This window comes from Rhinoderma darwinii, chromosome 7 (genome assembly GCF_050947455.1).
Source record: "Rhinoderma darwinii isolate aRhiDar2 chromosome 7, aRhiDar2.hap1, whole genome shotgun sequence".
In the NCBI taxonomy this organism is placed as follows: domain Eukaryota; kingdom Metazoa; phylum Chordata; class Amphibia; order Anura; family Rhinodermatidae; genus Rhinoderma; species Rhinoderma darwinii.
The window spans coordinates 99,950,313-99,976,356 of NC_134693.1; the positions used below are offsets into that span (position 1 = coordinate 99,950,313).

Below are 26,044 nucleotides of genomic sequence, written 5' to 3' on the forward strand. Positions count from 1 at the left end.
ATGCACCCGCAAATCTGCGGGGGAATTGCGGCCCCATTTATTTCAATGGGCCCATGCACACGACCATGGTTTCCACGGTCCGTGCATTGCCCGGGAGCCTGGACCGCAAAAAGATAGGACATGTCTTATTACGGACACATTTTGCTGTCCAGGCTCGTTGAACTGAATGCACACGGCAATGTACACGGCCTGTGATTTGCGGGCAGCCATGGGTGACACTCCACGGCCGTCTGAGCCGCAAATCACGGCCCGTGCACATCACTATAGTCGTGTGCATGAGGCCTAAATGTGATTTTTGTAATGAATTATTGGCACGCCATCAAAACACCACACCACCAGTTCCTTTGCATTTCCAAGCCCCATGAAAAAAATCAACAATTTATACAGATACTGTAAAAAAGTTCTGCACACAAATTAATTATGAATAACTCAGAGGAAAATCATAAATGTGTCATTTTATTTTTGCAACAATGGTTTCAATATGCTATACTATATTGAACTCACTGTAAAGGTTCTGCAAGCGACAGCTGCCTCAGCTTAAATAATGATATGCACACCCATGTTGACAAGTGATGTCTATGTGATTTCATGTCATCTCCTAGATGGCAGGGAAACACTATTTTAAATACTTTAAACTCTATAAAATATGGCACTAACAAATAGATGACACCAGTTGTTTGGTTCATGGTTGTTGTACATGTTGTTCTACTTTATTACTATACCTTATTACCTACATTAGTTAGTGCAGCTTCCTTTTACTGAACCAAATATTATCTGTAAAATGTATCATAAACCACAAATAAACGTTATGAAATTACCTATCATTGGCATACATAATGGAGATAGAGCCCATATGGGGGCGTAGCTATAAGGGGTGTAGAGGTAACATTGATGCCTTAAGGGACCCAAAGAAGACACCACTATTATAAATGGCACATGGTAGATGGGGGGCCCTGTAAGAAATTTTGCATTGGGGCTTAGGATCTTTGTTAAGCCACTGGGCATACTCTTATCATACCAGTTCCCAAATTCTATGTTTTCTTATGTTGTGGTGCCAAAAGGGATGGCACCAAACTAAGCTGGTTCTCATCCATGTGTCCATAAGCATCTCCAAGTGTAGCCTCTCCGGTTTTTACTCTAGCCAAAACATTTAGTTTCATATAACATCTATTCTTTTATTAAACTTTTTCCCACGCAGTCAAAGCCTAAAAATAATCTTTCAGTCCTTTTCGAAAAACAGTCTAACAGTACAATACTCATCACAGCTCATCTCAGTCTTCCATTTTTTAAGTTCAAATTGGATTATTTGCATACAAAATCAGCTTTTTTTCAAAATTATAAACAAATTGTTATGATGTGGGCAGCAAATGCATCCTTTTCTGGGAATTGGCAGAAAACATGTGCCGAAGATATATTGTGGGAGACTCCTTGGAATCTATGTATAATGACACACACTGGAGACACTGCACACTAATGCACACACTGGAGACATAATAAGGCTGAATTATGTTGCAGAAAGTGTCGTAATAGAAAAATTTAAGATATGAGCAGAAATGACAGCTTTAGGTATTTAGTATAGGATGGAATATTAGCTTTGGACAGTTTTACAGGTACATAAAGCTTAATGTTCTGCGAGTGGGGTTTATCACAATAAGGGTCCATGCAGTGCCATAATACGGCACCCATAGACTTCTACCTCCACTATACTTTCATATGGCTCCAATTTCAGAGAAAACAATTGTTCTATATGTTATCTGATGCAGTTTTATGAAGGTTTTATGGAATATCTCCATAATTTGGCACTGTATGTAAGCACCATATGGTGATTATGGCTTCAAAGTACGGCCTCCGTGCACATGGCTCTATATGTACAAAATGTGTCCATATATAGTGAGATACTGTCAGCACTGATTGGACAGTGTCAGACTGTGTAGGATCACACCCTATACAGGAGGAATGATAACACCCAGTTGTCAATGTATTCATACATATACAGGAAAAATATCAGAGGAATAGAAAAATGCAGAGTTCTAAGAAAAGATGCCCCAGAATTGTTATTTTGTGGAGTATACAATTGTTTAGGTCAGTAGAGCTGTCAGGACTTCTTTAAAATCTGTGAACCTGTTATGGCCGCTGTCGCTGACCGCCTGTATCTTCCACTTACCGGCAGCCGCGACCGCAGACCTCTGCAGATTTGCCAGCGTCTCCTCCCTCAGGCACCGGCACACACTGCACTCCTCTTCGGCTGATGCCCATAGTGTGCGTGCGCGCCCTTGCCCCCACTCTTAAAGGGTCAGCGCGCACCAGGTAAACCTTCCCTAGCCTATCCCAGCACTTCCAGAACTTCAAAAGGAACTCTGCCCACTCCTTCCTTGCCTGAGCAATGTTGTGTCTTTAATACGTTTGTCTTGCAAATGGTTCCTTAGCTGCATCCCATATCCTGAATCCTGTTTCCCGTATCCAGTATTGGTGTCTAGTTCTAGTGCCTAAGTCGAGTGTCCGAGACAACTTCACCATCTATGTCCGGTGCCCATGCCAAACCGAGTGTGCGAGACGTCTTCACCATCTGAGTCCGGTGTCCTAGCCAAGTCCAGTGTCCGAGACGACTGCACTACTCCAGTCCGGTGTCCTAGCCAAGTCCAGCATCCGAGACGACTGCACTACTCCAGTCCGTGTCCTAGTCAAGTCCAGCATCTGAGACGACTGCACTACTCCAGTCCGGTGTCCTAGACAAGTCCAGTGTCCAAGAGGACTGCACTACTCCAGTCCGGTGTCCTAACTGAACTTCATTATCCTGCACAGGCCTGCTTCCGCCTAACTGTCTGGCATATACCCACTTCTGACCTTCCAGGTACTTTATTTTTACTGACACTCACAGACTCTGTTGATCAGCAGCTGCTCCGTTACGGCGCAGTGGCTCAGTGGGTCCACATACCTGCAAGTTGTTACAGTTTGCTCAAGCCAAGGATTCCACTGCTCAACCCAAGACAGCGGTCCAGTTGATGCAAGCGGACGCGCACGACATGATCAGCTTCTACAGGCTGTTAACTCAATTATTACTCGTTTGGATCTTCCTTCTGTGACTGCTTCCACTACTCCACCACCTGTTATCCCACCTGTCAGTTCTGGGCCCGGAATTTCGTTGTCTCTACCACCTCATTACGATGGGGATGCAAAAGCCTGTAGAGGTTTCATCAACCAGTGCCAGATCCACTTTAAGTTACACGCTCATCTTTTCCACTCTGATTTGACAAAGGTTACTTTTATCCTCTCTGGCAAAGCCCTGGCATGGGCGAACCCTATCTGGGAACGTGAGGGGCCTGCAAATTTCATTCAACAGGCCTTAGTAGACCATCTCCACTTGGCTATAGTTCCTCTGGGGAAACCTCAGGCAGTCACTTCTGTAAATGGTCAACCTCTGCCAGACCTTATTCTTTTCATCATCAAACCTCTGAGGCTACAAGTAGGAGTTCTTCACTTGGAACAAATAGTTTTGTATGTCCTCTTAAAGGTCATTAACCCCATCCTACTGGGACTGTCATGGCTTCGCCAACACACTCCTATCCTTGACTGGAATTCTGAGGTAGTCCTCCAATGGGGATGCCGATGTCTTCACCGCTGCCTGCCTCAGGCTCTCTGGACTGCCCACACAGTATGCCTGTTTCGCGGATGTTTTTAGCAAGAAGGAGGCAGAGGTCCTTCCTCCTCATCGTCCCTACGATTGTCCATAGAATTGCTCCCTGAAGCTTTACTCCCTCATAGATGGGTTTATCCTCTCTCCTTACCTGAAACCCAGGCCGTGTCGGCTTATGTCAAGGAGAACCTCGAGAGGGGATTCATCAGAAAGTCTACTTCTCCATCCGGGGAGATTAGTTGAAAAGAAGGATGGATCACTCCAACCATGTATCGATTACCGTGGTTTAAACCAAATCACGGTCAAAAACAAGTACCACTTGCCGCTAATCTCCGAGCTCTTTGATAGAATTCGTGGGGCCAAGATTTTCATGAAGCTGGATCTATGCGGGGTTTATAACCTGATCTGTATCCGTTGGTGATGAATGGAAGACCGCATTAAACACCCAAGACGGTCACTACAAATAACTTGTGATGCATTTTGGACTGTGTAACGCTCCAGCAGTTTTTCAGGAATTTGTCAATGACATCTTCTGGGAACTACTGTATGTCTGTGTGGTGGTATATTTGGACGACATCCTGATTTACACTCCAGATCTGATGACTCACCGGAAGCATTTTCACCAAGTCCTTTCGCAGTTAAGGGGGAATAGCCTATACGCCAAACTCGAGAAGTGCGTGTTCGAAAAGAAGTCCTTGCCCTTCCTGGGCTCTATTGTCTCTGATCGTGGACTCAAGATGGATCCAGAGAAGGCGAACTCCATCTTAGGGTGGCCACGTCCACAAAGTCTCCGGGCCATACAGAAATTTCTTGGGTTCGCAAATTTCCACCTGCAATTCTACCCAAACTTCTCATCTCTTACTGCTCCAATCTCTGCCCTCACCAAGAAGGGAGTGAACGTTAAGGTTTGGACCCCTGAGGCAGAGTCGTCATTCATCAATCTCAAGAGCGCCTTCACTTCAGCCTCTGGCAGTTCTCGCTGGAGGTTGACGCTTTTTCCATTGGTGCTGGAGCAATCCTGTTTCAAAGAAACTCCAAAGGTAAGGCAGTAGCCTGCAGCTTCTTCTATAAACTTTTCTCTCCTGCAACTACTCCATTGGGGACCGTGAGTTACTGGCCATCAAAATGGCTTTAGAAGAGTGGAGACACCTGCTAGCGGGGGCTATTCATCTTATCATCATCTATAGCGATCAAAAGAATCTCACTTACTTACAGTCTGCACAACTACCAAACCCTCGTCAAGCCAGATTGTCGCTGTTTTTTGCCAGATTCCAGTTCCTGGTTCACTTCCATCCTGCAGATAAAAACGTAAAGGCCAATGCCCTGTCCCGGACATTTGAAACTGATGACTTTGAGTAAGACCCTCAACATATCATTGATCCTTCCAGGATTATTGCTGTTAACCCCTGCAGATTAGAGACATTCTTCCCGGAAAAATTTTTGTTCATCCTGCTGACAGAAAAAAAATTCTCATCTGGGAACATAATTCCAAGCTGGCTGAGCACTCTGGTGTCCGTAAGACATGGGACTTTATGTCTCATCACTACTGGTGGCCCAAGCTGCCTAAAGATGTTGTGGATTATGTCTCTTCTTGTACCCATAACAAGTCTACCCATTCCAAGCCTACAGGTCTGCTCCATCCTCTGCCTATTCCTGATGGTCCCTGGCAACACATTGCCATGGATTTTTGTTACAGACCTTCCTCCTTCTGCTGGATGTACCACGGTCTGGGTAGTGGTGGATCGCTTTTCTAAAATGGCACATTTCGTCCCTCTGTCTGGCCTTCCCTTAGCTCCTCTCCTGGTGAATTTGTTTGTTCAGCATTATCTTTTGTCTGCACGGACTACCCCTCCATATCGTTTCTGATCGGGGTGTACAATTTACGTATAAATTCTGGAGAGCCCTGTGTAAACTTTTGGATGTGAAATTGTACTTTTCCTCTGCTTATCACCCGCAATCTAACAGTCAGGTTGAGAGCATTAAACAAGTGCTAGAGAATTTTCTTCGTCATTTTGTATCTGGTCAACATGACAATTGGGTACATCTTCTGCCATTAATAATCAAACGAGTGAGTCTACTGCCTCTTCTCCATTCTCCATTGTGTACAACCAACATCCAAGTGTTCCTCTCTGTGTATCGGCTACATCTCAAGTGCCTGCTGCCAATTATTCTTTGGGAAGCTTTCTTCAGGTTTGGCAGCAAACTAAGTCTGTGATCTTGTAGGCAGTGGATTGCATGAAAAAAAATATGCTGATAGGAAAAGAAGAATTCCTCCTCAGTTTCCTCCTGGAGTCAAAGTCTGGTTGTCTTTAAAAAATATTTGTCTAAAGATGCCTATTTGTCTAAAGATTCACTGGTAGAAAGTTATACTCCAAACCTCTTAGTGCTTGCTCCATTTTATGACATGACTGTTTACCAAGGCAGGCACTACTCAAAGGCCTTATAAAGGTTATTGTCAGAAACGGTCAGGAAAAACTTTACATACTGTACTCATTAAAAACAGAACTAAGAATTCGACCAAATTAAATTACATTTTAAAATTTAGTATACTAGATGAAATTTTCAAAACAAATCGGATATCATTGGGTAATTAGACCCTGTTTTAGGAAGTGCCGGGGAGCAAGTGTATCTAGTTAAAGATTAAAGTATAAGTAAGGGGCTGTTCACATTTGTGTTGGAGGCTCCGTTAGTGGCCTCTGTCGCAGATCCCACAGAAATAACCGGAAACAATATCGCAGCATGCTGCACTATTGTTTCCAGTAATACCACGGACAAACCGACGCAAAGCCGACCAAACCCATTAAAGTCAATGGGTTCTGTCAGCCGCCAGTGGTGTCCGTGTTGTAACGGAATCATTGCGTCCAGCGTTTTCTTGGTCTGCTCTTTTGACCGAGCAGAACAATGGAATGCCCTGGCGGAGATGTGAACACTGCCTAAACCTCTAGGCAATAAGATTTCTCTCCAATATAATGGGATAAATACATAAAAAATTATCAATATTACAGGCTGGAATTAAGGTCTACAGGATATCATCTTAATTTGGCAAATAAGCTTAGAGTTTAGGGTTTTTTTGCAGGAATTTCTAGAGAAAAATTCCTACATGTAAACAAAACCTGAGTCTTGCAGCTTTATTAAGTTTGCTATGAGTGCTAGTTCAGCTTAGACAACTGCAGACCTAGAAATTATCTAGTTTTGACATTATCAACCATGTAAAATAATCTACGAGAACACTGAGGTGAAACATGTCTTGTTATATATTTTTTATGCATACCCCACGAGACTTATAAAGATGGACTAAAGGAATGGAAAATAAAATGTCCAATATTTTAATGATAGTGTAGCTAAACGAGAGCGCTCATATACTTGCCCCTAATATATCATGCCAATTCCGCCCCTAGGTAATTTCAATTCACAGTTGCTGACTTCTGCCTGTTATGTTATTCTTTCTTTCAGTCTCAGCTGGTAGTTTATCCCTGTTAATTATTATTGACACCGATGAGGGTTAACAACAGAGAGCTGTCACATCTGTTTTTTAATAATTTTTTCAGAGTCCATAGTTAGGATAAAGAAATGTAATGTGTGTTGATGGAAATACAAGGAACTAATAATGGCAGTGGTGTCTGGAATTGTCCACACAGGTTTGTGTTATATTTGCAAGTTACAACATTGCTTTTTGTGTTTATTACATTATTCTGCAGAGAATATACGCATGAATTATCACAATATATAGGAGTAATTGAAGCAGCAATTACTATCAGAATCATGTTGTGCTTTTCATACATTTAGGACTTGCATACAGAAATCACATCTCTCATGTGTATACCAGGGCCTTTCTACCAATTGAAGCTTCCAGAGAAATTATGTGGTGTTTTAGGTATACATTTGAATACACATGGGGCACATTTACCAATATTGTAGCAGGGACATGTTCTGGCACTATGCAAAATGGTCCTTATTTACTTGTTGTTAAAAATGTCACAAATTCCAATATTTTGTATTCGGAATAACCTGCAAGCTCTGCACCAGGCCTGAGTTGTTAAGGCCTCATTCACATATGCATTGGAGGCTTCGTTAGGGGCCTCCGTCGCAGATCTGGCAGAAATTACTGGAAGCAATAGCGCAGCATGGTTCCGGTAAAACCACGGACACCCCAATGGAAAGCCAACAGAACTCATTAAAGTCATTGGGTTCCAGCGGTCGCTGGTGGTGTCTGTGGTGCAACGGAACCGCTGTTTCCGGTATTTTTGTTGCTCTGCTCTTATGATGAAGCAAAAGCAACGAAAATACCAAAAGCAGATGTGAACATAGCCTTAACTGTGCTCCACAAAATTCTGTCTACAGAAACTGATGGATATGTTTCATTATTGACACTAACTAGTCACATCTCCACCCCAACCCTGTAATGCCCCTTCCAAAACACAAAGGTGTCCCAATTGTTTAATAAATGTGTGGAAAGTTTCTTGAGACAGTTTATAGTAAACTTTAATTCAGACTTTGTAGCTCAGACACAATGACAGTGCTATGCTGTCTACGTAACTTGCATTTACTTCCTAGGGAGTTCCGTAAAAACCTATACGGCAGGGGTTGCACTAAGTTTGTAAATGATCTCTGTACTGATCTAAGTGCGCCCAGGCGGACGCCGACCTGGGATCCACATGGTGTCCACCGGAGAGAGGTAAAATGAGCCAAAAGGTGCATATTATCATGCTAATTACTGTTTGTTATTAAAGATCTATATAAGTAAGGTTACACTCCTTCACAAAAATAACCCCTGAGGAAGCCACATTGTGGCGATAAGCGTGGGGCATTCAGTCCCCTTCCCCCCTCTTCATACATCACGTAATTATGTTGGTTTGATGCAACATTGTGCATATATTTAAACTGCATATCTAGGGGATTAGGTGGTATTGTGGGGGTTTTGAATTGTTCGCCACTTATCAGGGTGGCTACCCCCTTAGAGATTTCTTATAGCATGTTGATGCTATTTTAAATGTTTTCAATTTTTTCATGTGGTGTTATTACTTCTAATAAAAACTTATATTTTTTCTCGCCATATATACATACCCGATTGTGTTTTGTGTTCAGATTGATCTCTGTACTGAGTTGCATTTGTTCTGGTGCTGTATTTTTGTACTGAGCATTGTTCTGGTGCTGTATTTATGTACCGAGATTTATCATGGTGCTGTATATATGTACTGAGCTTTGTTCTGGTGCTGTATTTATGTACTGATCTTTGTTCTGGTACTGTATTTATGTAATGAGCTTGTTCTAGTGCTGTATTTATATATTGAGCTTTGTTTTGGTGCTGTATTTATGTACTGAGCTTAGTTCTGGTGCTGTATTTATGTAATGTGCTTAGTTCTAGTGGTATATATATATATATATGTACTGAGCTTTGTTCTGGTGCTGTATTTATGCACTGAGCTTGGTTCTCGTGTTGCATTTATGTATGAAGCTTGATTCTGGAGTTGTATATATGTACTGAGCTTGCTTCTGGTACTGTATATATGTATGAGTATGGTTCTGGTTCTGTAATTATATAGAATATATTTATAATAACAAAATTGCAAAGCAGATGGAATTGTTGCAATTCATTATCTATTTAATGGGAACCTGTCACATAGTTTTAAATCCTCGAACCGCCACCATGTTTTAATACATGACCTGACAATATTTCCAAACATTCCCCTGTAGGTTTTTTCAGATGCAGCAAAATCTATCAAATCCACTTTTAAAACGGTGCACGCTATATGCTACTCATTAAAGTGTCATGGGGCGGTGCCGCTATCCTGAAGAGTCACATAGTCCTGCCTCCAAACCCACCTTTCCATGATTGATTGACATCTCCCTGGCTGTTTTACATCACTACCAGTCTCCTCCAACTTTCTTGGATGCGCCATTGCCTTGTACTCCATGGGCACGCACCGGGCAGCAAGGTGTACTCTGCCTGGCTTCATCACTTCACTGCGCATTCCAGTGTAGTACAAGGAAACGGTGCAGCCACAAGAGTTGGAGTAGGCTGCTAGTGATGTAGAACAACTAGGGGAATGTCAATCAAGATCTGAATGTATATTTAGGATGATGTCAAACCAGCTGCACACAGAATTATTATACTAATTCAATTAGCTGCACCCACACTTCTATGAAACAGATTTATGAAACCCATGGCACATCAAATTTGCAGCACGTTTAAGACATCTTGAAGAATTAAAGACAAAATGCATTGGGGCACCTCTTAAGGTAAAATGGTCTAAACTGCTACAATATTTTTAAGTGTACTATTTAAAGTGTACCTAACCTCTAAGGTTACTTTCAGAATAAGCTGTCATATCTGTGTACATGAAGCATAACACTATTTCTGGCCATTATATGGCTTTTATATGTCATTTTTAGCAGTTTTGCCCTCTGCAGGCTCTATCTCTAATTCTCAGTATTCTCTGAGCTAGTGGGTGGAGCCTAACTGCTATCATGTCTTCTATACACTGCACATATAGAAGATGAGAATCCTGCTCTACTATCTCTATCATATACAGTATATAGACGCAGCAGCATTATACAGAAGTAATGAGCAGTGTAGCTGAGAATCCAGCACTGGGGTGAGATATTGCACTTACTAGAAACGTGACTCTCTCTCACTTCTCCTGCTCCCTCCCCCTGCCTTCCCTCTACATAAACCTCTATGGACAGCTCTAACCTAATCACTCAGTGAGCTGATAGTCCGTCTTGAGGAGATGGACAAAGCAGTAAATTTAAAGAGAGTGAACAGTTAGAAGAGGGGCAAGGAAAGGAGTCTGATAAGTGGAAACAAGATTCCACTGTCCCTAAAAATATATATTACAAAGTTTCTTATATTTCATTTTATATTGATTTATGCAAAGTTTGTTTAACATTTTGTGACCATTTAAAGGTAATGTGCACCTTCATATTGCTCCAGAGTGTCTAAAATAGAAAATGAAATCATTTCTTATAACCAAGGTCAACAGTTGCTCTTTGCCCACACCTACAGTCTTTAAACAGATTTGCCTCATAAATCCTCTACAAAGCCACTATATTTAACCTTTATTGGAGAGCAATCTTGGCTTTATCCGCCATTGAGAATTTGCATCTAACAATAATTCTCCCCAGACAGCATCACTGTTGTACCGAATCAGCCACCAAAATATTTCACCAAATCCACCTAGTCTTTTAACGTCTGCATCATATCTATCCTATTAACTACCCATTTTGTTTTATAGGCTGTCTCAAGATTGGCTCCCACCTCCACATCTGCTAGTTATGTCCTATAGTGTTTACATTTTAGTACCAGATTGCAAGTTTACAATCCGAGGTTTCAGTACCACATTTTCTCTGATTTATTACCGGGCCTAAATAACCAGATATACAAAATGTCCCAATATATTTGTATGGCTGCTAGAATTCATTTGTAGCACAGTGAATAGCACCATTCTTGACGTTCTCTGGATTACCTTCATGATGAATTTTGAAGAAATATATGTTACCAGAACCGACACTGTAGAAACATTTATGCTTACATGGGAACCTTGGCGTGCCAATTTGGACACTCCAGGACTCCACCAGATAGTTCTCATCCACATAGGGGCCATTGAATTTTTTACTTTATCGTTTTCACTCTTCCTGTTGCATATTTACCTTCGTTGGGCACCCCCCACGTGCACTTTATCCTGGTTTTGCATATCCTAAATCATTGTTTATTGGGGATTTATTGGCTACTGCACATTTTTCGTATGTTGCATTATTGTCATGTTATATATACACCACCGCATAGGGATTATTGCTTGATATTTGTCTTCTGTTCATGTCATCTTACAAAAAAATATTTGAAACTAAACTAACAATTGAAGTAACTTTAGAAATAGTCTTGAATATATCTTACTGTTTTGTGTTTCCAGTTCCTAAGCAAATCTATGTGTCTCTATGGTTACAAACTACAAATAAACCCTGTGTAGTCTGATACTACAGTGATACTCTCTTCCATAAATCACAGTAACATGTCAGAAGTTTTGATCAGTGGGGGTCCATGCGGTTGTTTCTGATTGGCTTTCATCAGAAAGCCAAGTGAGTTGTGTATGGACTCAATAAAAAGTCTACAAATCCGTACAGCGCTTGCCTGGCTTTCTGAGAAAGGCCAACTAGAAATGAAGCGGCACAGTGATCACTCGAGCACTTCTGCAGCTTCGGTTTAGCGATCGGTGGGGGTCTCAGTGCTATGACATGCCAAAAGTTTTTTAAAAGTTTAGTTACCCTTTAAGGAATGTACACTAGGAAGAAATAGGGAACATGTGAAAGATGATTCTGGCATTTGAATACACAGGGTTTGTTTGCAGTTTATGACCATGAAAACACATAGGATGTTTTTAATAAAAATGATTGGCTAAGTTGCTGTATTTTTCTGCTCAGCTGCATGGGAGCAAACAAATGGATGCAAATGTAGATATAGCCTTTTGTTTTTGTTCAATAGATATTGTACATAGTTTGCAATACACTGGTACATTTACACTTTTACACTATTTACCAATTGCTTGCCTGTTATATACCGTACTTTGATAAAAAGACAAAAGGCAATAGGTAGCAAAAGCTCCCAGGAATGCATCTTCTCTGAATAGTTTTTCTAGAAACATTTTTCTGAGTCCCCATCACATACTGAGATAAACAGTAAATTACAAGTGAATTTAAATGAAAAGTTCAGACATGTCTTTGCTCCAGAGGGAAAGGCTTCTGTTCACTTTACTACTTCTAAATTATAGATTTACATGGTTGGAATTTAAAATAGCAAAGAGACTGATTTATATTAAATAATCATGAATTTCCTAAACTTACATCACCCCTACCTTGCACTCCCTGCTCTTAAATGTAAAGTGAATTTTGGAGATGCTGAGCTCACTCATTCCCTTTCGTCAATGGCAGGACTTTAAATTCCCCTCATCTCACATTTCCCAGTCTTTACATTCCACCTACATCTGTGAACTGTCAAAATGGCTTCTCACTGCACATGACTAAAAAAAGTTATATTTTGACATATCTCCAAGCCCAAACCTCTGACTGGGGACAGTGATGTTAGAGAACACACATAGTCCTAACATTGTGTAATCTATCCTATGTGTTTGTGGCATTGTGTGCATGGTTGTGGATTGCTTTGTTCTTAATTTCTTCTTTAAGAATTCTGGTTTAATAGTCCATTTCAAACCCACGGGAATAGATAGATTGATGATAATAATAAGGATAGACATGCTTGACATAGGCAGTTGTATCTGCCGAAACGTTGCACTCTATGCACTTTATGGATGTGCCTGTAAGTTCACATTCCTATCAGGCATTCATAAGAATTCCCCCACATCTATTACCATAATGGCTGCTGTGACAACCACTCCTCTGTTCATGAAATGACTGAGGTTGTCACAACTCCCTCTTTGTTATTAAATGGATAGTGATGTTATCTTTTTTCCAATGGCTGCTCTCTGCTCTTTCATCCTTGTCGCTCAACTACTTTCTTTTTGTTCTGTCCACAGTTTTCCTCCCACTTGCTGAAAAAACATTGGCTAATGCAAACCTCAAACACATGAACAAGATATTTCTACCAATATTTTAGTAATAAAGAGAATATTGCAATGTTACAAGAAGCTTTACTGAAGGAAGAGGGATGTTCTTGTGACTGGAGCTTTTCATCTAGCAATCATTAAAAGAAGAATTTGTTGAGTAACAAAACTAAAGTAAAAAGTATAAATATAGCATTTTCTGATTCCTCCATACTCTATATATTGGGTGCAGGAATAGAATTCTGTAATAGCTATTACTCAGAATGCATCAGCCCATTATTATACGTTGTTCTCACTGATCTGAAAGGACCAGATGAGTCCCAGGGTCGTTGTCCTAGGAGACTCCCCTACTTTAGTTAAGTGGTAAAGGTTGTGCAATATTTAAGGGGGTTCCTTGTTTTGTTGTAATAAAGTTTACACTTGTATAATGAAAATCTATGACGTAATATACTTTAGGACCTATTACCACACTAATGTGAAGATCTCTATTAAGACCGGCGTATGAAATGCAAGTCTTAATAAATAGCCCTCATAGAGCTCAAAGAGGACACAGCCGGATACAACTATAGTGCACAAGGTGTGAGAAGTTCTAGGTCTCTATGGCTTTTCAGGTTCTAGATATAAACAAGAATGTTTTTTTAATGACATCAAACAGATCATGGAAATTGTGAAAGACAGAGAGAAGCCTAGAAAATAAAAGCAACTACTTGCTATAAGCTATTGGATAGCAAGGGGCCCATAGACTGTTCTTGCACAGGGGCCCTCTGTTGCCTGTGTCCAACCCTTGTGAAAGACTAAATAAATTAGAAAGTTGAATAACTTTTCAGGGCAATTCAGAGTAAAAATGCCCTCTAAATAGTGACACATTCAATAAATGGGAACACTTTGTTTCTAGATTGAGCTTCCAGAAGTTGTAATTAAAGGGGTACTCTCACTCTGACCTATGTGGTGTTTTCATAAATGCCGCACATTGTTTGATCATAGTTTTGGGGTACTTTGAGTTAATCTGTTTGAGTTGGGGTATTCTAGACCATCGAATGTTTCTCTATATACAAAGGGGCCATGATGATGGACATGTCACTTAGAATTTCTGTTTGCCAAAAATATATATTTATTTTTAACCTGCATTCAGCATTTAATGTAGAATATTAGCCACAGGCCCTAGAGCCAAGTTACAACTGGCAGCAGTTTGTGCCTCAGATAAATGCTATTTTGTGAACACCGATTTATTTTTTATTACCTCCGTCTCTGTCCACTTCCCAAATTCACACCATTTTTGTAAATAAACGTGCTGGAACACTGATAATATCTTGTTAATGAAGCACTCATTGCTTGTGTATTGTGTAACACTGTGTTAATAAGATGTTAACAGCTTCACAGCCCATTGGAGAGACAAAAAGGTGTCAAATGTTCTGCAAAGTATGTTCCTGCCAGATTGCGGCCATTGATCTTTCTTTATTTTTAGCGGTCCATATAATGTGCAATTGTTGTAATTCATCTCAATGGCTGAACAACTTCATAAGTATAAAGCATGTTTCATATATATATATATATATATATATATATATATATCAGACGTTTTATTATGGGGTTGTTAATAATGCGAGAAGGTATTTACTGACGTGGTTGCTATTTTAGCGGTTGAGTTGTTTTTCTCTAAACTCAAGTCAATAATTATACAACTTTACTTAAAACCTATGGAGCATAATAGGAAGGATATTATACCAATCTTGATATTCACGTATTGATCTATATAAACTATTGATATTTGCCTTTCATAAATGTATCTGTCTATCTATCTATCTATTATTATTGTTATCACGCTGTACTAGTATATCTTACTATACACTTGGATATAGGAGTGTATTCCAGTTTACCTGTATGTTTGCACCTCTAGGATCCATCAATCCACACTAGTCTTCTCCCTAGGTTACTAATTTTGAATATCTGTAGGATTTCCTTCCACACATTGTCTATTTATTCTCCTGTACATCTGAATATCTCATGATCTCTTTTTTTAAACCTAAATTTGTGTTCATGTAAAGGTCATCACCAATAAATCCCCATTACGTAGACATCAGAAGAGGCACATCCAGGTTCTCTTTGTTTTGCTATGATTTTCCACCATCTGCTTCTACAGACATTTGTTGGTTACACAGACACAAGAGAAAAGGAGGAGGAGATACCTGAGAGACATCTCTTCATATGGCATCACAAACTTGTCACATTTAATAAGATTAATTATTAAGGCTATATTGAATGCTAGGAAAACAAATTATAGGAGTATGATCGTGGATTTGAGACTGTAGTTCATTCAGTCATCTATTTCTTATATGGTGTATAAGGGCATCTCACAATAACTTTATTTAACACATAAACCTTTGTGGTTGAAAAATGTTACATGATTCAACTTGACTTCTTTCTCTAAAATATGTCGTGTCTAAAGCTTCTCTGTTATTGACACCCTATAGTTTCCAATATACAATAGATAATGTATGAAGTCACTATATATATATATATATATATATATATATATATACGTATATATATATATATATATATATATATAGTCACTTTCTGCATTTGGAAATGCCTTTTTGACCTCTATGAATGTCAATTGCATTCGTAACATATCACAATATTTATTAATATTGGTTTTTTTTTCTATCCATCTAATGGATGCCAGAGCAAGGTGAACAAGAAGATATCCGCAGCCAATAAGCACCTCTAGTGTGCTCATTAGACTCTCGCTTGGTTGCTTTTAATTGCCACAAATTGGCAAATTTTATTTTTTTATACTGTGAACTTACATTATTGCTCAGAAGCTCTGCAGCACCAAATAGGTCAATACAATCTTTACAGGTAATTGTACAATGCAACGTCTTGTCTGGTAACCCTTTATAATGCAAGTTTATTCTATGGTTTGCAAGTCTAAGACACCGTAAGATTCTCAACTCTCTAGAATACGGATAATGTGTTCTGTTTGACCTTGAGTTGTACAGCGCGAGCAACAAATAGCAAAATACTAGACAAAGCTAGGAAACTGAATTTGACGAGAAGCACAAGTAGAGCCAGAATAGGAAACACATTACAGGTTCTATTATTATAGCTTTGGTTAAGTTGTTCTTTGTTAACTCTATCAATGCCAATGTTATTAAGATATTGCAAATTGCAGTTAAGCAGCAATGTACTGCTGACCCTTAGATTTCCCCATTACAAACTCATTATCGCCTAATCTTCACCACTAGTCCCTAAAGTCTCATTAGTAGGATAAAGTCAGTGATATAATTTGCACTATGGTCTCATTTAAAGACATTTCTTTTAGGCATTATTTACCCTTATAACAGACCTAAGGAGGCTTCTTTCATAATGTAACATGTTCTTTAACCCTTCGATTCCTTTTCAACCTGTAGTACCTGTTCCCATTTAATCCACTACATTTAGCCACAAAAGTGACACATAAGTGAGCAGCTTGTTCTTCTGCATCAACTATTTCATGTTTTATTCAAAGGGTCATTTCTTGTTCCCGAGAACAAATAGCTATTAATCCAAGGATAAGACTGATGATTATGCTCTATTTCACTTACGTTGTATTTGTTCCTACAGTTAAACTTATCAGCAACATGTCCACCACTGATGATCAAGACAAACCAGTATATTCATGTATATTTTGACATTCTCGGTATCCCTGATGATAACTGATGTGTACATGCCCCCCTGTCAAGGTGCTCTAAGGGTGAGGTTATCACTGCCAGTAAACAGATTGTTCAAAGGTAGAAGACTTCTTGGTTGATTTATATCTACGACTGATCAAAGCCAGTCTAAGCCCAGCTGTGTCGTACGCTGTCCACATCAAAGGCAACAGAATCCTAAGAAGATTATCTACCACTGTATATCAATGAAAACAGAACCATGTGTCTATTGCAGGTCAAGTGGATCAATTGAGTAGAAAGCCCACTGTAGCTTCTATGTCTCCTAGAAAAGGACAGCCTATGTCGTCACAGAACCCTCCTAGGAGATGCAGAGTAAACTGGAGCATATGAGTAAATATGGGAGATATATTAACTGGGTTTTGTAAATATGAAAGGTTGAACTGGATGGATATATGTGTTTTTTTAACCCAATTTATAATCTATCTTGTACGCAGAATATTTCCCTTGAATGTGGTGACGCAGGGGAGTTATACTTCGGGGTTCACTAACATCCCAAAACATCAACTCCACAACCACAAATCCTCAGGTGATGCTAAAAGTGAATACATGAAAGTTTGATCTTTCCACACAAGGCAGGTAAACGGACAATCTCTTACTTACCTTTGCATGGACAAGAATCCTTGCAGTAAATTTCTCCTGGAGGGTGATATTTGCTTTATGTAGATGGTGAATATCAGCCAGACATTTCAATTGCAGCCAAACACCCCATCCTTGATCATTCTCTCTTTGTTTTTGGTTAGATACACAGATTGTTCTCCTGGGAATAAGGAATTAAGATGTCTTAATCTGCACACACTGATATCTCTCAGTGTTTTCTTTCCAGGCTCTTCAGTGGGAGAATAACGAAGTAGAAATTTATTTCTGCTCCAAACCAATACGCGATATCCAATGAGGAAATAAAACAGAGGTGAGATGTGTTGCTTCTTCCCTGGGTATCTCTCCCTCTGCCTCTCACATGCGATCTCAGGATTTATTTGGTGTGGAGGACAGAGAGAATGAGAAAGCGGAGGATGAGAGAGGGAGAAGGACAGATGAATAGCCAGAGACAACAGTGACACCAGATGTCTGCAGGGAAGTGCTACATTTTCAGGAATACAAGCAGGAACACGAAGGATCATCGCATGTGCTTGTCTGGAGTAAATGTCTGCTTGTTGGTTTCTGTATGCTCACAGGACATGGAGATTGGGCAGCAAGTTAAATTAGACATCTGTTTATAGCACGCCTGTTGTAATGTCTTCTGGAAGGGCTCATGCACAATGGATAACTTACTCCATCCCGAGCTGCTCTTCTTCTGCAACAGTCTACTTCTTACACTAGTGGCACCTGTTCTGCATGTGCAATATCTCTTTAAAGATGAGTGGAAGGGGATTCTATTGCAAGCTTCCCTTCACAAAGAAGAGTCAATCGGATTCCTCGCTGGTCCATTAGCATGCAGAGGAGGAGGGGAGTCACCTTTCTACAGGACATTTATTGTATTTGAATAATTAATACTTCTCTAAAAGTTCTACATTGACTGAGCTGTAAAGTTGTTGTTTTTCCAGGCTGACTTATTTAGATCCTCCAAATGAAATACATGTATATATGCATGGAGTTTGCATGTTCTCCCTGTGTTCCTGGTACACCGCCTTCCTCCTACATTTCAAAAACATACCCAGGTATTATCTGCCATCATATAAAATTGATCTTGGAGTGTGAGTGTAGCCACTTCAGATGGGGAAATATGATTATGAGCCCCAGTGGGGACAGGGGTCCATGTGAGTGCATTTTCCACACAGCACTGCAGAATATGTTGCTGCTATAAACATACTAATACCAGTATATTATAATAATACTATAAAAGACTATACTCGTATATTATACTACTAATAGTAATGTGTATATTATATGGACATATAGTAGTATTATAGAAGTAGCAGAGTTGAATTCATCACCTAACACTATAGGGCTGCATCATATGAGCATAGTGAAAACTCTGAATAATGCAATTGATTCACCTGCAGTTTTATTTAAAATCACAGAAAACAAAAATGTATAATATCAGTCCTGCTACATCTTAAAATCTCCACTTCGCCATATTCGAAGATATAAATATTTTGCAGTATTCTATAAATTGCATTTAATTCCGCTTGATATGTTTTATAATTATACAATGTTGACAGTCACTTGCAGAGAAGGTAAAAAATGGTTGCATAATGATGGGGGTTACTGTCTTAATTATGTCATATGTAGAATAGGCAAGTGTATGCTGTGTATACAGAGAGAAGGGGGGAGGGTCATTAATCTGCCAGTGCAGTAATACCGGTTTGTATAGACTAGCTGCTGCAGAGGTTTGGAGAAATCTTCTATGTCCTGTATACATCATTGTAATAGGAATTAACGGTTTGTTATACTGATGTTTGTGTGCTGCCTCAAAGCTTGATCTGAGCATGGATGTCAATGTAGAGTATTATTTCACTACCACCCCCTCTCCGTATTGATTACTGGAACGATGTATAGCACTAGTTTAACATATAGCACTAGTTTAACATATTATTCATTCTGGAAAAAAACTGTATTAACATCAAAGGCTTTCAATTTACCTAGCATTATAATTAGGCAGAAGCGCAGACATGTGACATCTTAGGGATACGCTAAAATGATCATATAATAATGTCAGGATGATTTCTAGACGGTTCATATCATATATATTGTTTTATTTCAGCCACAGATCAAGCGGAGGGAAAAAACGCAGAGAACGACATGTGCGCTGTGAAGAGAATCAGGTGCATAAGAAGGTCAAGCACAAAATGGGTCTTACAGTTTAATTATAAATGGGAGCTTATAAATCCAAGTAAGAGGATAAAATGTATGTAGGGGAGACAAATATGCAAAATGGGCATTCTAGTGAAGCATTAAAAACACAAAATACTGAGTAACATATTTGTAGGAGGCTTCTCTCCAGACTTTGAACCAGGAGGGAGCTGAACGGTAGACAGAATATATTTCACTCTTCCTCTTTTCACTATAGGTCCAGATATCTGTTCAGGGAGGATTAGGATCATCTAACTATGGATCCCACCATAAAGTGTTTGAGCAGTACATAGATTCTGGGATGGGGGACAAAAACATTATATTTATCCCATCATATATCCCATCAGTAGTCCATGCTGTATCATTGGCTGCAATCTATAGGGCCTCCTGGATTAGCTGTTTTCAGATTGAATACTTGCGGGTACTGATTTTCGTACCCCTGGCAAAGAGCTGTTTTTAAGATAGGGAATTTGCTGTCGGCTACAGATTTGCCTTGTAGAGGACGCAACAGGGAAAATGTAATATTCAAAGAATGACTGACCATGTTATACATGGATGGTTCGTCCTGTTAGCGGCTTTTCATTCTGGCTCATAGAAGAAGAGTTCAAAGCGGGGGACCTCTCTCTGTGACATGGGTATGCCGTAATAGGTCATATGGACAGGGGTTGTCTCAAAGGGAAATTACGGGAACATTTATGCAGTGTATTTTGCTTAGTGCAGTTAAAAAAAAAATAATTAAGAATTGGTGCAGTCCTGAAGGCCAAAACTAGGTTGGTGCTTAAATACTTTAACCCCTTAACGCTCAGTGACGTACTATTTGACGGAATAGTACGTCACAGGGAAAATGCATCGCCATTTTCCGTCGGCGCGCGCACGAGCTGTGACAGCTGCTGTTTCGGACAGCAGGCTATCACAGCTCAATACGCCGGGACCTGCCGTGATGGTCCCGCCTCCACGATCGCTGCTATTGGACAGTCAGTGAGTAACTGTCCAATAGCGGCGATCGATGTATAAACTTCCTCTCTCTGACTTCACTTCCTGCTGCATCCACCCTAAACGCCTCTGTTGGTGATAGCGAGGCGTTCAGAGCGGTTGTGTGAAGAAGAGAGAGAGAGAGAGAAAGTCATAAAAAGTAAAAAAAAGACTCAAAAAACAACTTTTTTCTGTATCCCACCTCTCCCATCCACTACCCACTCCTGTACCCTTCTTTTTTGTGTTCCCCCCACATTTTTGGTCAGTGATCTCCTATCACTGACCACTTCTTAGTCTTCAGGACCAATTTCTTGGTCCCTGGGGATTATTTTTTTGTTTTTTTTTCTTATAAAATATATAAAACAAAAAAAAAAATTTTTTAAAAAACAACAAAAAAAACCCCAGTTCATTTAGACAATTTAACTGGTTAGTTTAGCATTAGGGTTAGTTAGATATAGCGTTAGGGATCCATCACCGTAGTTAGGTTTAGCATCAGGGAAGCTCAGAATAATCTAGATAGGTTTAGAGTCAGTCACCCGTCACCGTAGTTAGGTTTAGTGTTAGGGAGGCTCGGAATAATCTAGTTAAGTTTAGTGTCAGGGAAAAGTCGCCGTAGTTAGATTTAGTCTCAGGGAAGTTCAAATAAAATCTAGTTAGGTTTAGTGTTAGGAACCCTCGCCCTAGTTAGGTTTAGTCTCAGGGAAGCCCACTCATTCTATAGAAACACCGATTTTTTTGGCTGGTTTAGGTAGCAGCCTATCGCTCCTAGTTAGGGAAGCAAACAATCATGTCCCAACGGACATTTAGTGCCGAAGAGGCATATTCATTTCTTGCCTCCGACACAGAGTCGTCGGATGGTGAGACTCTATTTTACTTATCAACCTCCTCATCCAGTGATAAAGAAGAGGAACCTCCTAGGAGACGCCCCAGGATCACCACTACAGCTGAAACCCCCGAGCGAAATGACCCCGCAGCAGTTGAAACCCCAGAGCGAAGTGACCCCATTTGGACCCCCACACCAGACATTTATGAACCCCAAATTCCAGAGTACACGGGCAGCTCAGGGATAAAATTTAACACGGCAGGGCTCAGTGAGATGGACTTTCAAGTTCGTCTTCACTGATGACTTTATAGATCTTATGGTCTCCCAGACTAATTTATATGCCCAACAGTATATTACTAAGAACCCCACATCATTTTATGCCCAATCCCACAGTAGATGCAGCAGAGTTGGGCAAGTTCTGGGGACTTCAGTTGAATATGGGGCTTCTGAAAAAGCCGTCCATTAGGACCTACTGGAGCACGGACATCTTATACCACACCACGATGTACCGTATGGCCATGTCCAGGATGCGTTATGAGGCAATACTTCGCTTCTTACATTATACGGATAATGAGCAGTGCCCACCCAGAGATGACCCCAGTTTTGACCGTTTGTACAAACTGAGACCCCTATTAGACCATTTCAGTGCCCGGTTTGCCCAAGCATACACCCCCGAGAAGTGTATTTCTATTGATGAGTCCCTGGTACATTTTAAAGGGAGGCTTCAATTCCGCCAGTACCTGCCGAGTAAGAGGGCAAGGTATGGCGTGAAACTGTGTAAGCTGTGCAAGAGTGCATCAGGGTATACCTACAAATTAGGATATATGAAGGGAAGGACAGCAGTATTCAGCCCCCAGAATGCCCCCCCTTACTGGGAATTAATGCAAAAATTGTGTGGGATTTGGTGCACCCACTGCTGGACCAGGGTTACCACCCCTACCTGGATAATTTTTATACCAGCATCCCACTCTTCAAGTGCCTCGCTTCCAGAAATACTGTGGCATGTGGCACTGCTAGAAAAAATATGAGAGGCCTCCCTAAAACACTGCTTGGGCAAACACTCAGAAGGGGTGAGAGCAGGGCACATTCTAGCAGCAACATATTGTGTGTTAAGTACAAGAACAAGATTGATGTCCTTGTATTGACAACAATACATGGCCACACCAGCCCCCTTGTACCAGTACGAGGTACCAGTACAGAGACCCCCAAACCAGACTGCATCCTGGACTACAATAGGTACATGGGAGGGGTGGACTTGTCAGATCAAGTCCTGAAGCCCTACAATGCCATGCGGAAATCGAAGGTGTGGTATAAGAAGCTGGCCGTGCACATCATACAGATGGCATTGTACAATGCGTACGTGCTACGTCGATGTGCAGGCCGGAGGGGAACTTTCCTGGAATTTCAAGAGGTGGTTATCAAGAACCTAATCTTTAGGGACCAAGAAGAGGGAGCAGCCAGTACTTCTGGAAGCGAGGCCACACGCATCGTACCAGGGCAACACTTTCCAGGAGAAGTTCCCCAAACTGGCAAGAAGGGAAAAAGTCAAAAGAGGTGCAAAGTCTGCTATAAGAGGGGGATCAGGAAGGACACAACATACCAATGTGACACGTGTCCCGAAAAACCAGGGCTCTGTATGAAAGATTGTTTTAGAATTTATCATACATCCCTTAATTTTTAATTTACCCTGATGCACTCTGCACAGCTTATCCCCCTCATCTTTCCCTTCTGAGCCCTGCCATGTGCCCAGGCAGCTGATAACAGCCACATGTAGGGTATTGCTGTACCCAGGAGAACCCACATTACAATTTAAGGGGTGTATATCTCCGGTGGCGCATGCTGGGCACAATATATTGGACACTGAATTGGCATATATATATATATATATATATATATATATAAAATTGCAAATCTCACGCTGCACCATCTGCTGCGCATTATCTTTTACACAGTACCTGTGTGGTCAAAATGCTCACTACACCTCTAGATGAATGTCTTAAGGGGTGTAGTTTTTTAAATGGGGTCACTTCTCAGGGGTTTCAACTGTACTGGTATCTCAGGGGCTTCTGCATACATGACTTAGCACCAGAAAAGCTTCAGTAGGCCAAATGGTGGTCCTTCCCTTCTAAGCCCTGCCATGTGCACAGGCAGCTGATAACAGCCACATGTAGGGTATTGCCATACCCAGGAGAACCCACATTACAATTTAAGGGGTGTATATCTCCGGTGGCGCATGCTGGGCACAATATATTGGACACTGACATGGCATATATATATATAAAATTGCGAATCTCACGCTGCACAATCTGCTGCGCATTATCTTTTACACAGTACCTGTGGGGTCAAAATGCTCACTACACCTCTAGATGAATGTCTTAAGGGGTGTAGTTTTTTAAATGGGGTCACTTCTCGGGGGTTTCAACTGTACTGGTATCTCAGGGGCTTCTGCATACATGACAGCACCAGAAAAGCTCCAGTAGGCCAAATGGTGGTCCTTCCCTTCTAAGCCCTGCCGTGTGCCCAGGCAGCTGATAACAGCCACATGTAGGGTATTGCCGTACCCAGGAGAACCCACATTACAATTTAAGGGGTGTATATCTCCGGTGGCGCATGCTTGGCACAATATATTGGACACTGAAATGGCATATATATATATAAAATTGCAAATCTCACGCTGCACCATCTGCTGCGTATTATCTTTTACACAGTACCTGTGGGGTCAAAATGCTCACTACACCTCTGGATGAATGTTTTAAGGGGTGTAGTTTTTAAAATGGGGTCACTTCTCAGGGGTTTCAACTGTACTGGTACCTCAGGGGCTTCTGCATACATGACTTAGCACCAGAAAAGCTTCAGTAGGCCAAATGGTGGTCCTTCCCTTCTAAGCCCTGCCATGTGCCCAGGCAGCTGATAACAGCCACATGTAGGGTATTGCCATACCCAGGAGAACCCACATTACAATTTAAGGGGTGTATATCTCCGGTGGCGCATGCTGGGCACAATATATTGGACACTGACATGGCATATATATATATATATATATATATATATATATATATATATAATTGCAAATCTCACGCTGCACCATCTGCTGCGCATTATCTTTTATACAGTACCTGTGGGGTCAAAATGCTCACTACACCTCTAGATGAATGTCTTAAGGGGTGTAGTTTTTTAAATGGGGTCACTTCTCAGGGGTTTCAACTGTACTGGTATCTCAGGGGCTTCTGCATACATGATAGCACCAGAAAAGCTCCAGTAGGCCAAATGGTGGTCCTTCCCTTCTAAGCCCTGCCGTGTGCCCAGGCAGCTGATAACAGCCACATGTAGGGTATTGCCGTACCCAGGAGAACCCACATTACAATTTAAGAGGTGTATATCTCCGGTGGCGCATGCTGGGCACAATATATTGGACACTGAAATGGCATATATATATATATAAAATTGCAAATCTCACACTGCACCATCTGCTGCGCATTATCTTTTACACAGTACCTGTGGGGTCAAAATGCTCACTACACCTCTAGATGAATGTTTTAAGGGGTGTAGTTTTTAAAATGGGGTCACTTCTTGGGGGTTTCAACTGTACTGGTACCTCAGGGGCTTCTGCATACATGACTTAGCACCAGAAAAGCTTCAGTAGGCCAAATGGTGGTCCTTTCCTTCTGAGCCCTGCCATGGGCCCAAACGGCAGTTTATCACCACAAATGGGGTATTGCCGCACTAAGAACAAATTGGGCAACAAAATGGGGTATTTTGTTCCCTGTGAAAATAAGAAATTTTGATAAAAAATTATATCTTATTGGAAAAAATATCATTTTTTTAATTTCACAGCTCAATTCAAATAGGTGCTGTGAAAAAACTGTGCAGTCAAAATGATAACAACAACCATAAATTAATTCCTTGAGGGGTGTAATTTCCAAAATGGGGTCACTTCCAGTGGGTTTCCATTGCTCTGATACCTCTGGGGCTCTGCAAATGCGTCATGGCACCCGAAAACCAATCCAGCAAAATCTGGACTCCAACAAACACATAGCGCTCTTTTCATTCTGAGCCATCCCATGGGCCCAAACGGCAGTTTATCACCACAAATGGGGTATTGCTGCACTAAGGACAAATTGGGCAACAAAATGGGGTATTTTGTTCCCTGTGAAAATAAAAAATTTGGATCAAAAATTACATCTTAATGGAAAAAATATCATTTTATTTAATTTCTTAGCCCAATTCAAATAGGTGCTGTGAAAAAACTGTGTGGTAAAAATGATAACAACAACCATGAATGAATTCCTTGAGGGGAGTAGTTTCCAAAATGGGGTCACTTCTGGTGGGTTTCCATTGCTTTGATACCTCTGGGTCTCTGCAAATGCGACATGGCACCTGAAAACCAATCCAGCAAAATCTGGAATCCAACAAATACATAGCGCTCCTTTCCTTCTGAGCCCTCCCATGGGCCCAAACGGCAGTTTATCACCATAAATGGGGTATTGCCGCACTAAGGACAAATTGGGCAACAAAATGGGGCATTTTGTTCCCTGTGAAAATAAGAAATTTTGATAAA

General features: G+C 40.8%; 1 protein-coding gene and 1 long non-coding RNA gene across 3 annotated transcripts in view; one reads left to right on the top strand and one right to left on the bottom strand.

Annotated features, from left to right (window-relative positions):
* The window catches only part of CACNA1I (calcium voltage-gated channel subunit alpha1 I), an 884,757-nt gene extending 866,557 nt beyond the window's left edge, over positions 1–18,200 (bottom strand). For both annotated transcript variants that reach the window (XM_075833728.1, XM_075833727.1), the window contains exon 1: positions 17,502–18,200. The gene's annotated coding sequence lies outside the window, so the exon portion shown is untranslated. The remainder of the gene's footprint in view (positions 1–17,501) is intronic.
* Positions 16,714–19,275, top strand: LOC142658047 (uncharacterized). Its single transcript, XR_012850025.1, has 3 exons — positions 16,714–17,231; positions 17,336–17,477; positions 17,725–19,275. It is a non-coding gene; the product is annotated as an uncharacterized LOC142658047 (long non-coding RNA).
* Positions 19,276–26,044: the final 6,769 nt, after the last annotated feature.